Below are 11,905 nucleotides of genomic sequence, written 5' to 3'. Positions count from 1 at the left end.
GACCCAAAACCACCAACCGATCGTGATGGCGCCTAACGCACTTGCTAGGCAAGCGAACATAACAATAACGAATCATAATAAAAGAAATGAAGAAAATATTATAAGTCTAAAGCCATCAACATAACATAAAAGTGTCGATACATAATAAATTTTCCGGAACTGGTAAATCCAAAGTCATGAGCTTCAAAATGAAAACACAAGTCTGAGATGCCAAATAACAATATTGTATGAATGAAAGATAACACTACAAAATGAAAAGAGGCGCCAAGGCTACGGTCGAGATGTAACTATACCTCGTCTCTCCGAAGATAACTCAGCAACAAGCCTCAGCTACTGGTGACTCAGTCCAATACCTAAATCAGCACAATTAAGTACAGAATGTAGTATGAGTAGATCTCATGTACCCAACAAGTATCATAACTAACCTCGATGAGGTAATAGAGATAAGAATTATAAATGATACTCGCTAATCACCTATACAATTCATAATTCCAACAAGTACAAATCAAAAAAATGATCCAGTCATGAATCACATATAGAAGCCACCTTGGAGCATAGAATAACTTAACGTACTCTGCTCAGTCAACAATCCAGCATATAAAGAAGATATGCAAACAAATCAGGTAAACCACTAAGGAAAATGCAAATAAAGATGAAATGCAATAACCAAATCAAACATCGGCTCGCTTTTCCTCAGAATCTCAATAACCGAACTAAACCACTTATCAATTTTCCTCAAACCACGTGTACAACATCAAGAAGAGATATGAAAGGGTGACCCTAGGAGGATGAATCCATATCCACACACTGCACGGACAACTCATGTGCTAATAATATCAATCACACAGACAACTCATTGCTAATAATATCAATCGCACGGACAACTCACATGCGAATAATATCAATCGCACGGACAACTCACGTGCTACACGAACAACTCTTTCATAATATTATCTCGGATCCACACGGACAACTCACGTGCTGCACTGACAACTCACGTGCTGAATATCACAATCCTCCCCGGCATGGTTGCATGCTCAATATCACAATCTATCCGGCGTAGTCACAGGCTCAATTATATCACAATCCGCCTGGCGTGGTCACACGCTCAATATCACAATCCGCCAGGCATGGTCACATGATCAATGATATCACAATCCACCTGACGTGGTCACAAGCTACCAGTCCAATCCATATCGCACATAAAGCAGATATACAAGAATACATGTACATTATCAATGAACATCAAATTTCACACTCTTAGACTGGTATAAGTGACACGCTAAGGTATATGCATGTGCAATGTGTGCTATCATAGCTCAACAGGTAAATACATCATGAAAGTAGCAATTATCAGATTTAATCAGGAGATTAACCTCTATGTAACCACAAACGTGTCTCAAATAGCTCACAACAGGGGTACAAATATAGGAAACATCACATCATTAAGCTTAGCAACCAATTCAAGGCATATCATAGCCTAAGCACTATCCCAACAACAACAACAACATACCCAGTATAATCACGAGAGTACGTACTAATACTACCGGTATGAATAATCTAGACTACCTAACCTACTACCCTAATCCTCGACCTCCACACCTTCCTATCAAGGGTCATGTCCTCGGTCAATACTACCCCAAGCATGAATAATACCCTGATGCACGCACATGGGCTCAACCCTACACTTGTGCGCTACCCATAGCACGTAGCTATCACAAATAACTCAGAAAACTAGTGCCTCAACAGAGTTTAGGTAAGATACTTACCTCGAGCAAGCTAAAATAGTACTATAAGAAGCCCTTCCCGCGTGAATCAACCTCCGAACAGCTTGAATCTAGCCAAAATAACTTACTATCATCAATTAAGTCATAGGAAATAATTTCATATGATAAAGCTAAAATCTTGAATCAATTATGCAAAGTAAACCCAAAAAGTCAACCCTACACCCGCACCCCAGAACCCGAAAATACTCACAAATTCCGAACACCCATTCCGATACGAGTCCAAATATATGTGTTTTATCTAATTCAACCTCAAATCGACCCGAAATAATCTAATCCACTCTCCAAATTCATAGTACAAAACCCCCAAATTCTACCTTTAATTCATATAAATTAGGCGTAATAATTTATGGGTAATCAATATCTGACATAAAAATCAAGTAAGGATTACTTGCCCCTTTAATTGTGATGAAACGCCCTCCAAAAATCACTTCCAACCGAGCTCCACAACTTCAAAATTGAGAAAATAACCAAACCCTTTGTCACGACCCAATTTTTCCTCTGTTTGGTATCGTGATGGCACCTAGATTTATGGACTAGGTAAGCCTAACATTAATTGAAATAACAACATTATTTAAATAACATCTAAAAATTTAAATAGAAATCTCTTACAATTTTCAAAACCGGTAGTACAAGTCATAAGCTCTACAGAGTGTTTTCTAGAAAATCTCTAAATACAACTGTCCAGAAATAGGTTCAAACAGTGCAAAACGAAAACTTGAAGGTGACTCCAAAGCTTGTGAATGCAGCAACATGTTTACCTTGAGTCTCCACAGTAACACTCCACACAGCTAGCTAACGAATAAGTACCTGGATCTGCACAAAAATGTGCAGAAGTGTAGAATGAGCACACCACAACGGTGTCCAGTAAGTATCAAGACTAACTTCGGTGGAGTAGTGACGAGGAACAGTCAAGACACCCACTGGTCTAATAAACTGAACAGGTATAATATATGAACAACAAAAGTATGATGTCTACATAAAGACTATGTACTCACTATACAGTAATGGCAATAAGGAAGGAAACAACAAGTATCAGCGGAATATCATGAAAATGATACAGACAAAGTGAATGGAACACAACCTAAATCCAGAATCACAAATACAGCAAGGACAAGTAATAACTCAGCAACTACAACCGCTTTTACATCAGGTTTTAGTCAACAACTCCACGAGGTACCGAACTTCGGACAAATCACAACTCACGGGTCTCAATACCTGAACCCTAACACTTGGCATCATGTGCCCTCATAACACCTCATAACCGCACTGACGACTCACGTGCCAATAGATCCATTCTCACATAGAAGGTAAGTAAACAAGGGTGAGCATCTATGCTCAACAATATCAAGAACACCTCTTATCCGATAAGAGTGCTTAACTACGTGTATGCTTGTGCAAGTGTCCTACCATAGTCCATATCAGCAAATAAGCATAAGGAAAAAGAACGGACAGCACGTAGAATATTTTCTCACAGCTTTCACAAGATAAAGCTCACACAGGTATGTATACCACTACACAAATATCAACAACAATATTGCCTCTAGGCCATAAATCATCACAAATCAATCCCTGACACAGCCCACCTTGTCTCGCCACGTGTGCAATAATAAAGTAAGTGCCCGCCTTCTCTCGCCACACGTGCATAACAATGTTCCCATCTTGTCTCGCCACATGCGCAACCCACATACACACACACACACACACACACACACACACACACACACACACAACAACCGCACGACAGAAACCTCGTGCTTTACCACAACAAGTACAACAACAACAATGATAATAATACAAAGTACGACAAGTAAATCAACTCAAGAACTTTAAATCACAAAGAAACGGTAGAACCAATTCACAAGGAATAACCACAGTAAAGAATGTTAGGCGTAAAGAGAACAACTCAACAAGGGAAAACTAATATATAGCAATGATCCCACAATATACATTTCAACAATAGGGAATCTAACACGAGTTAAATAATTCCAAATAAAACAAGTCGACTAAGATATAGGATATCTAAAACTTCTTTTAAGGTTGAGGAATTTCGAAGGATATTCAACAATTCAATTAAGGATAAGCAGCGAAAAGATAATCATAACCTCAATTAAGACTGAACAAATTATAGGATGAGATAATAATAATTCCGAATAAAAATAAGCAGTTATGAAAAGATAGCATGACAATAGAGGAGGTCAAATCTCCAGTTAAGTCAAATAAGAGTCAAATAGGCAATAAGAGTGAATCTTGAAAGCAATTAATTCTAATTAAAGCATGTAGAGGTGAAACTAGTAAATGGAACTTAATCATATCAAGAACAACTTCATACTCAGTGAATATAAGGACCTAAGGACTCTAAAAGGCCAACTTTCCACAAATAAGTCCGAGCATGCACTCGTCACCTCGCGTACACAGACTGCAGTCAACATAGAAGACTCAAATCCTAAGGAAAAAATCCCCCACACAAAGTTAGGCAAGATACTTACCTCGAACCAAGCTCAATCAGTCCGTAAGAATGCCCTTTTTTTAATTATCCGACTCCGAATTGTCCAAATCTAGCCAAACACAATTGCATATCATGAATACAACCATAATACACTCATCTAATTAATGAAATCAATACTTTAACAAAAATCCCGAAATTCACCCTAAAAAGTCGACCCAAGCCCACATCTCAGAATCGGGTAAAAATCACAAAATACGATCACCCATTCACTCACGAGTCCAACCATATAAGAATTACTCAAATCCGACCACAAATCCTCTTTCAAAACTCGAAATCTTTATTGAAGAAGTTCTTCCAATTGTTTTCCCAATTTCAACCCCCAAAATCCAAAATTAAAGAGGAAATTAATGATAGATTAGTGGAATATAACCAAAAACGAGTTAGAAATCATTACCCCAAACCTTCCTCTGAAAATCCCCCGAAAAATCCCCAAATTCCGAGCTCTCAAGTCCTAAAACGAAGAATGAAATCAAACCCTCGAATTTTTCTTTTCTGCCCAGGAGTGACCGCACCTGCAACATAATTAGCCGTATCTGCGCAACCGCAGGTGCGCATGTCCAACTGCACCTGCGCTTCCTCTCGCTTCTACGCCCCAAAATACGCTTCTGCAGAGCCGCTGATGCACATAAATTCTTCGCACCTACGGAGGCTGCCAAGTCCAGCTCTTCTCGCACTTGCGTCTCCATCTTCGCACCTGCGCCCAAGGTCCGCAGGTGCGATTATACCAGAATGCAGACATCTTCACAACCACGAAAAACCATCAGAAACTCGTCCAAAACACACCTCGGGCCCCTGGGACCCCGTCCAAGCATACAACCAAATTCCATAACCTAATACGGACTCGCTCGAGGTCTCAAATCACATCAAACAATGGCAAAACTACGAATCGAACTTAAGAACTTTCAAATCTTCCAACTTCTAAAACTCGTGCCGAAACCTATCAAATCAACCCGGAATGACGTCAAATTTTGCAGGCAAGTCCCAAATAACATAACGGAGATGTTCCAACTCTCAGAATCGCATTCCGACCCCGATATCAAAAAGTCCATTTTTGGTCCAAATCTCCAAAAATTTGACTTTCACCATTTCAAGCCTAAATTAGCTACAGACCTCAGATTTATAGTCCGGACACACCCCGGAGTCCAAAATCACCCAACAGAGCTAACAGAACTCTATTCCGGAGTCGTCTTTATATAGTTCCAACTACGGTCAAAATCCTAAGAAGAGCTTCCGTTTTAGGGACTAAGTGTCCCAAATCACTCTGAATCATCCGATAACTGAAACCGACCACGCACACAAGTCAATACATATAATACGGAGCTGCTCAGAGCCTTATGTCGCCGGACGGGACTTACATTCTAAAAACGACTGGCCGGGTCGTTACATCCTTCCCCTCTTAAATAAACGTTCGTCCTCGAACGTGCTAAGAATCGCCTCGAAGTCTTCAAATCACTGAAAGTACATATCCAACATACACCCGCGGGGGACCCCACGTCACCCCAATCCACATAAGCCGGACGACACCATCCCAACTGTAATTTATCCTTTCTATCAACACCGATAAGCCTTAGAGTCAAAATTCTCACCTTCCATTTATCTTCAAAAGACCCGATTCTAAATCCATAATCGGTATCAGTCTCAACCAGCTGTAACAACTTATGCCTACACCCACAACGTACGACCACACAACAAGACACACCTCACATAGGCCCATAATAACATTTCTGATCACAATAGATGCCCGTAATTAAAACCAGCACCGGCAATTAGACTCGCATCCGTTAGAACCCTGTTCAAACCTCCACAACACTGACAACGATGCAAGAAACATGAAGACCTCTTAACTATACACCTGAATCAATAAGTCACAACTAACACCACCGGGCACACACCCCGCAAGCTAAAACTTAAGAAGCACAGAATGAAAATGACTGAATATGTAAAGAGAAACACATAAGGGAAATATCAAACAAGCCCGACAGGCACAACTCTCTAACAGTACCATACTACGAATCAATTCAAAAGGAAAAATCAAAGTACATGAACAAATCATAAAAAAAACCATCCGAAACTCGTCTGACACACACCTCGGGCCCACGGGACCCCGTCCAAGCATACAACCAAGTTCCATAACCTAATATGGACTCGCTCGAGGTATCAAATCATATCAAACAATGGCAAAACTACGAATCGAACCAAGAATCGAACTTAAGAACTTTCAAATCTTCCAACTTCTATAACTCGCGCCGAAACCTACCAAATCAACCCGGAATGACGTCAAATTTTGCACGCAAGTCCCAAATAATATAACGAAGCTGTTCCAACTCTCGGAATCGCATTCCGACCCCGATATCAAAAAGTCCACTTCCGGTCCAAATCTCCAAAAATTTGACTTTCGCCATTTCATGCCTAAATCAGCTACAGACCTCGGATTCACAGTCCGGACACGCTCCTAAGTCCAAAATCAACCAACGGAGCTTAGAGAACCGACAAAACTCCATTCCGGAGTCGCAACATAGTTTCAACTACGGTCAAAATCCTAAGACTTAAGCTTCCGTTTTAGGGACTATGTGTCCCAAATCACTCCGAATCATCCGGTAACTGAAACCAACCACGACAATACACATAATACGAAGCTGCTCAGAGCCTTATGCCACCGGACGGGACTTACATTCTAAAAATGACCGGTCGGGTCGTTACACCCTTCAATATTAATATTCTGCCCAGTTAATCCTCTTTTGCAGTCCATAATGTCGCATCTGCGATATCCCGTCTGCAAAATTTCCATCGCACGGAAGCTACTTAGCCTCCCGACCAGCCGCTTCTGTGGACACCATCTTCGGCAGCTCCTGCGCACCTGCGTGTTACATCCCGCATTTTCGTATGTTAAAGTTTCGTCGTAAGTTAATTGACGTAAGCTCGGAAATGATATTATTTTTGAGTATATAAGTATTTATGTTATTTATAACAGGTGATAAGTAAGTGCCGTGAAGGTTAGAGGGTAAACAAATCGAAAAAATGAGTTTCGTTGAAGTTTGATAATTTGGGATAAAATACGATCCAAGCTATAATACCTCGTATTTATGGACTAGTGACATACAATATACCACATGACCATGATAGTAAGGTATATAAAGTATGTTAAAAGTAATTAGTATTTTAAGTAATTTGAGATAATTCCTAATTATGTGGGTAATTGGTTAATTATTAGTTTTTAGTGGGAGATTAACAAACTAATTAGGAATTTGTGGATAAGCTTAATGGAGATACCTCCCCACGTGGCAGCAAGTGGGAATCTTAATCAAGCCTAATAGTGACTAGGTAATTTATGTAGCTAGGTGGCATATTTAGAGGATTTTTTGGCAAAGTAATCACATAAAGTGGGGCCCACACCAGACACCTCCCTACATCATTAAAGTGAGATGTATATACTTGTAAGTAACGGATGGAAAGCCTCAAAGAATACATACGACCCACAAAATTGCTATAAGCAACGTGACTTGAAATTCTAAGGGAGCACGGTAAAACTTTTCTCAAGGAAATCATATAGATTTTCTCCCTACTTCAATCCCGCAGTTACGTATTTTGTCGCGATTGACGTGTGTTAGAAGGATTGTCAAGAGAATCGGCTCAGGTATGTTAAGGCTATCCCTTTTTTTCTTTTTGGCATGATCCATACGATACAAACGAAACGAGCAAACACACAACTTTCATAAGTGCCTCTATTCATAGAAGCACTAGGGGTGCCTATGTTGTTGATTCCCCATGTGTCTTATTATTATATCGTATGTTCATGGGTTTTAGAAAATACGTAAGTTAAAAAAGTTTACTTTATGATATTAAACGAAGGCATATTTATCTTATGACATTCCTAGAGATCTTATTGACTTACTTCATTATGCATTGCATTCATTTATACATGTGCATTGACCCATGACCAGATGTCGTTATATACGCGTATGTTATATGTATACGGGATATGAAAAAAGGTTATGGCGTTATATACGCACCACAGTATGGGGGTATGGGGAAAGGTTACGACGTTATATATGCACCACCACCTAATCAGTTGGTATACGTTGATGATTTCGCCCACTGAAGATGAAATAATGGGATGCCCTCAGATGCTTGATGATGTTATGTACGCATATACATATACATGATATGGCATTTGTACGCATGTGCATGGCATTATAAATGTTTCATGATTCACACAACTATTCAGACTTACAGGTTGAGTCCTTTATTCCACATTTCATTCACGTCTTTTATATACTGTTTTTCATGCCTTACATACTCGGTACATTATTCATACTGACGCCCCTATTGTCCGGGGCCTGCCTTTCATGCCCGCAGGTGCAGGTAGACAGGCTGACGATCCCTCTTCTTAGAATCCTAGCTCAGTGAGAGTTGGTGTGCTCCACTTGATTCGGAGCTGCTATTGATTTTGGTACGCTATTTTTGTATGTAGATATGGGTACGACGGGGCCCAGTCCTGTCCTGTATACAGTTGTACACTTTATTAGAGGTCTGTAGACAGTCATGTATAGTTGGATAGTATGTGGCCTTGTTGGCTTCTAGTTTTGGATATATAGTTGTCTATAGCAGCCTTGTCGGCTCGCCCTACCATATTCCGCATGTATATGTATATATGTCTTTTGGGCATGTTTTCCTCACGTATGTTATTCACGTGATTCAGCAATTTATTGACAGATGTTATGCCTGATCTACCCTATTTTTCATGTTATGTCTTAGACATATGCTTAGAGGTGTTTGACAGGTAAGACTCGGGCACTCGTCATGGCTCATCGGTTTAGGTCGTGACAAAAGTAGTATCAGAGTAGTTATGTCCTAGGGTTGTCTACAGACCGTGTCTAATAGAGTCTTGTTTATGGGTGTGTTGTGCACCACACTTATAGACAGGAGGCTATAGGATATTTAGGATGGTTACTTTTCTTTCTGATCTAGATTGTGCGATAAAACTGAGTCGTAAGTATTCACTCCTAATCTTTATCTTATTTATGTTCTTAGTGATGCCTATTACTACTAGACGACATGCGTCAGCCGCTAGTACGGGTCAGAAGGCTACAAAAGTGTTAAAATGAGATATAAGTTACACTATGGAGTCAGACCCATCAGAGATCATGGGTTCTATTGAGGAGGATCCTTTCGAGGATGCATATGAGTCATCCGTTCGAGTAGTTTCGATTTCGCTGGCAGCAGATGGGGTGAGAGGAGTTTCGACCTCACCAAGGCCCTTAGTTTCATTATCAGGGCCCGTTGATCAGGGTATAAAGGGAGTGGTGCACGGATTGGTACAGCGGATTCCCCTCAGGCTCAAAACTATGTTAGGGTATTTACGGACACCAGCTCTTCTGAGGTGCCAGATAGTCCACAGTCTTGGGAGTCCGTCAATCAAGGTTCGTCTGTGTATGTCATGGGATATGCAAAGGAAGAGGAGAGTAGTCGGGCCAAGAGGAGGAAGGTAACTGATAAGGATATGAAGATTCTGCTTTGAAGTGTGTCTGATCAAGGCATAGGACGAGGCGAGGACTCTCAACTGTAGGCTGCCTCCAGATATCAGCCTTTGGTTAGTGAGCTCCACTTCTTCCTGGAGTTGCCAAGTCAGGGTTCTGTATATGTTATGTTGTTTTATGAGGACGTCGAGAGCCATGTTGATAACAACAAAGTCGGGAATCCAAACTAGAGTAAGAATTTGAGAAGTAAATGCGGAACTGTCACGCCTCGAACCTGGGGAGGCGTGGCTGGCACCCGGTGCTGTGCTGGCCCGAGCGAACCACTGTGTAACTCATTTGTTTTTCTTCTGTAACTATCATGGGCCAACATGGCCACAACTCATAATATATAACTATAAGTGGGCAACACTGTATCACTGAACCATTTTTCTTAAAACATGAATACATATGGGCCTCTGACATACTGTACAAAATGAACCTCTGTCTACAAAACCTCTAAGATTATTTGACATCAAATGGGACAGGGTATTGGCCTACCCATCAGTCTTTAGCAAAAGTTTAACACGATGACTCATAGACTCGTCGGCTGCACTCCGAATGAGGTGGAGTCTTACCGATCCTTTGTTGAATGCCAATCTCGTCTACTATGAGGGCTTGTCAAACTGATTATCTATACCTACATGCATGAATGCAGCGTCCCCAACAAAAGAATGTCAGTACGAATAATGTACTGAGTATGTAAGGCAGAACTGAAACATAACAATAAGTCAATATTAATTAAAGACATATAAGAGTCAACCTGAATCTCTGAAGTGCCACCGTATATGCATACTTATTATACTCATATATATACAATGCTTCTCTTTGAGACTATTATCCATATCGTATGATGCATGACTGCCCAATTGATCAGTGCTAACTGTCCGACCGACCGTAGCGCGGTGGTAAATGCATGACTGCCCGACCGGCCGTAGCTCGATGGTAAATGTGTAACTGCCCAACCGGCCGTAGCTACCGTAATGAATATGTATGTCTGCCCAACCAGTGGTAAATAATGATACATAACTGCCCAACCGGTGGTAACTGCCCGACCGGCCGTAGCGCGGTGGTAAATACATGAAGATGCATGTACATGTATCACTATATTATAAACATTAACATCTTTATCAAATACCTCAATAGGGAAGTAGATACATACTTAGACATGCTTGAATATCACTTTACCGAAATGAATAACATAGACATCCTTAACTGCTAAGAGTAGAACCACTTATGGAATAGCATTACGTTTACGTATCGTTACTTGGATCATGCCAAATGAAAGAAGGATTAGCCTTGACATATCTGGAGTAGGAAAAAATCCGTATGATATTCTTGAGAAGGATTACACCGTACTCCCTTAAAATTGCAAAATCTCCGTTTGATTTATTGAAAATCCGTGCCTTTCTACGCTAACTGCCGGTTGTCTCCTACGTTAGCTTCAGATTGTAGCTTCAGATTGCCTTACGTAGAGCCCTTCCTATTCTTTCAAAATGTTGGAAGATAAAAGATTTCTATTTTTTCAAAATGTTGGAAGATAAAAGATTCTTTTGAATATTTAACCTAGAAAAAATGAGCCTTGGACAATTTGTATCATAATTTGGCGACGTGCTTGATAAGAGGCTTATTTCATTTGGAACAATCTCAAATGTGGAAAGTCCCGTTTTTTACTTTCATACTATGGTTAAAAGTACACGATACATCATTTAAAGATGTATAAAAAGTTCACAAGCCATAATTGGAAGCGCTACCAACCTCCTATAAATCTTCACTTGATAAACTACAACATTTTCTATTTTCAGCTACAGACCAAGTTTTCTAGATCAACAAATTGGTAGTTCCTTAAATCTGTAATTCCATGAATTGCTAGCATAGAAAGTTTCTTTATAAAAACGATAGCACTACATGAAACTTACAAATGTATTACAAACATTGATATAATTTACATGGCTTGTCTTGGAATTGGGCTGCCACCTAATCTAATATGACTGTGAGTCATTTATTTTGTTAGTGGCTTGCTGCCACGTGGGGGTGGGTGGGGTTTTAATCTTATCCCAAACTCATTAGTTAATTAGGTAATATCCCGTTACCCGATA

Source organism: Nicotiana tabacum, chromosome 14 (assembly GCF_000715075.1).
Source record: "Nicotiana tabacum cultivar K326 chromosome 14, ASM71507v2, whole genome shotgun sequence".
Taxonomy (NCBI): Eukaryota; Viridiplantae; Streptophyta; class Magnoliopsida; order Solanales; family Solanaceae; genus Nicotiana; species Nicotiana tabacum.
The sequence above is the reverse complement of the archived record's forward strand: the minus strand, read 5'-3'. Positions refer to the sequence as shown.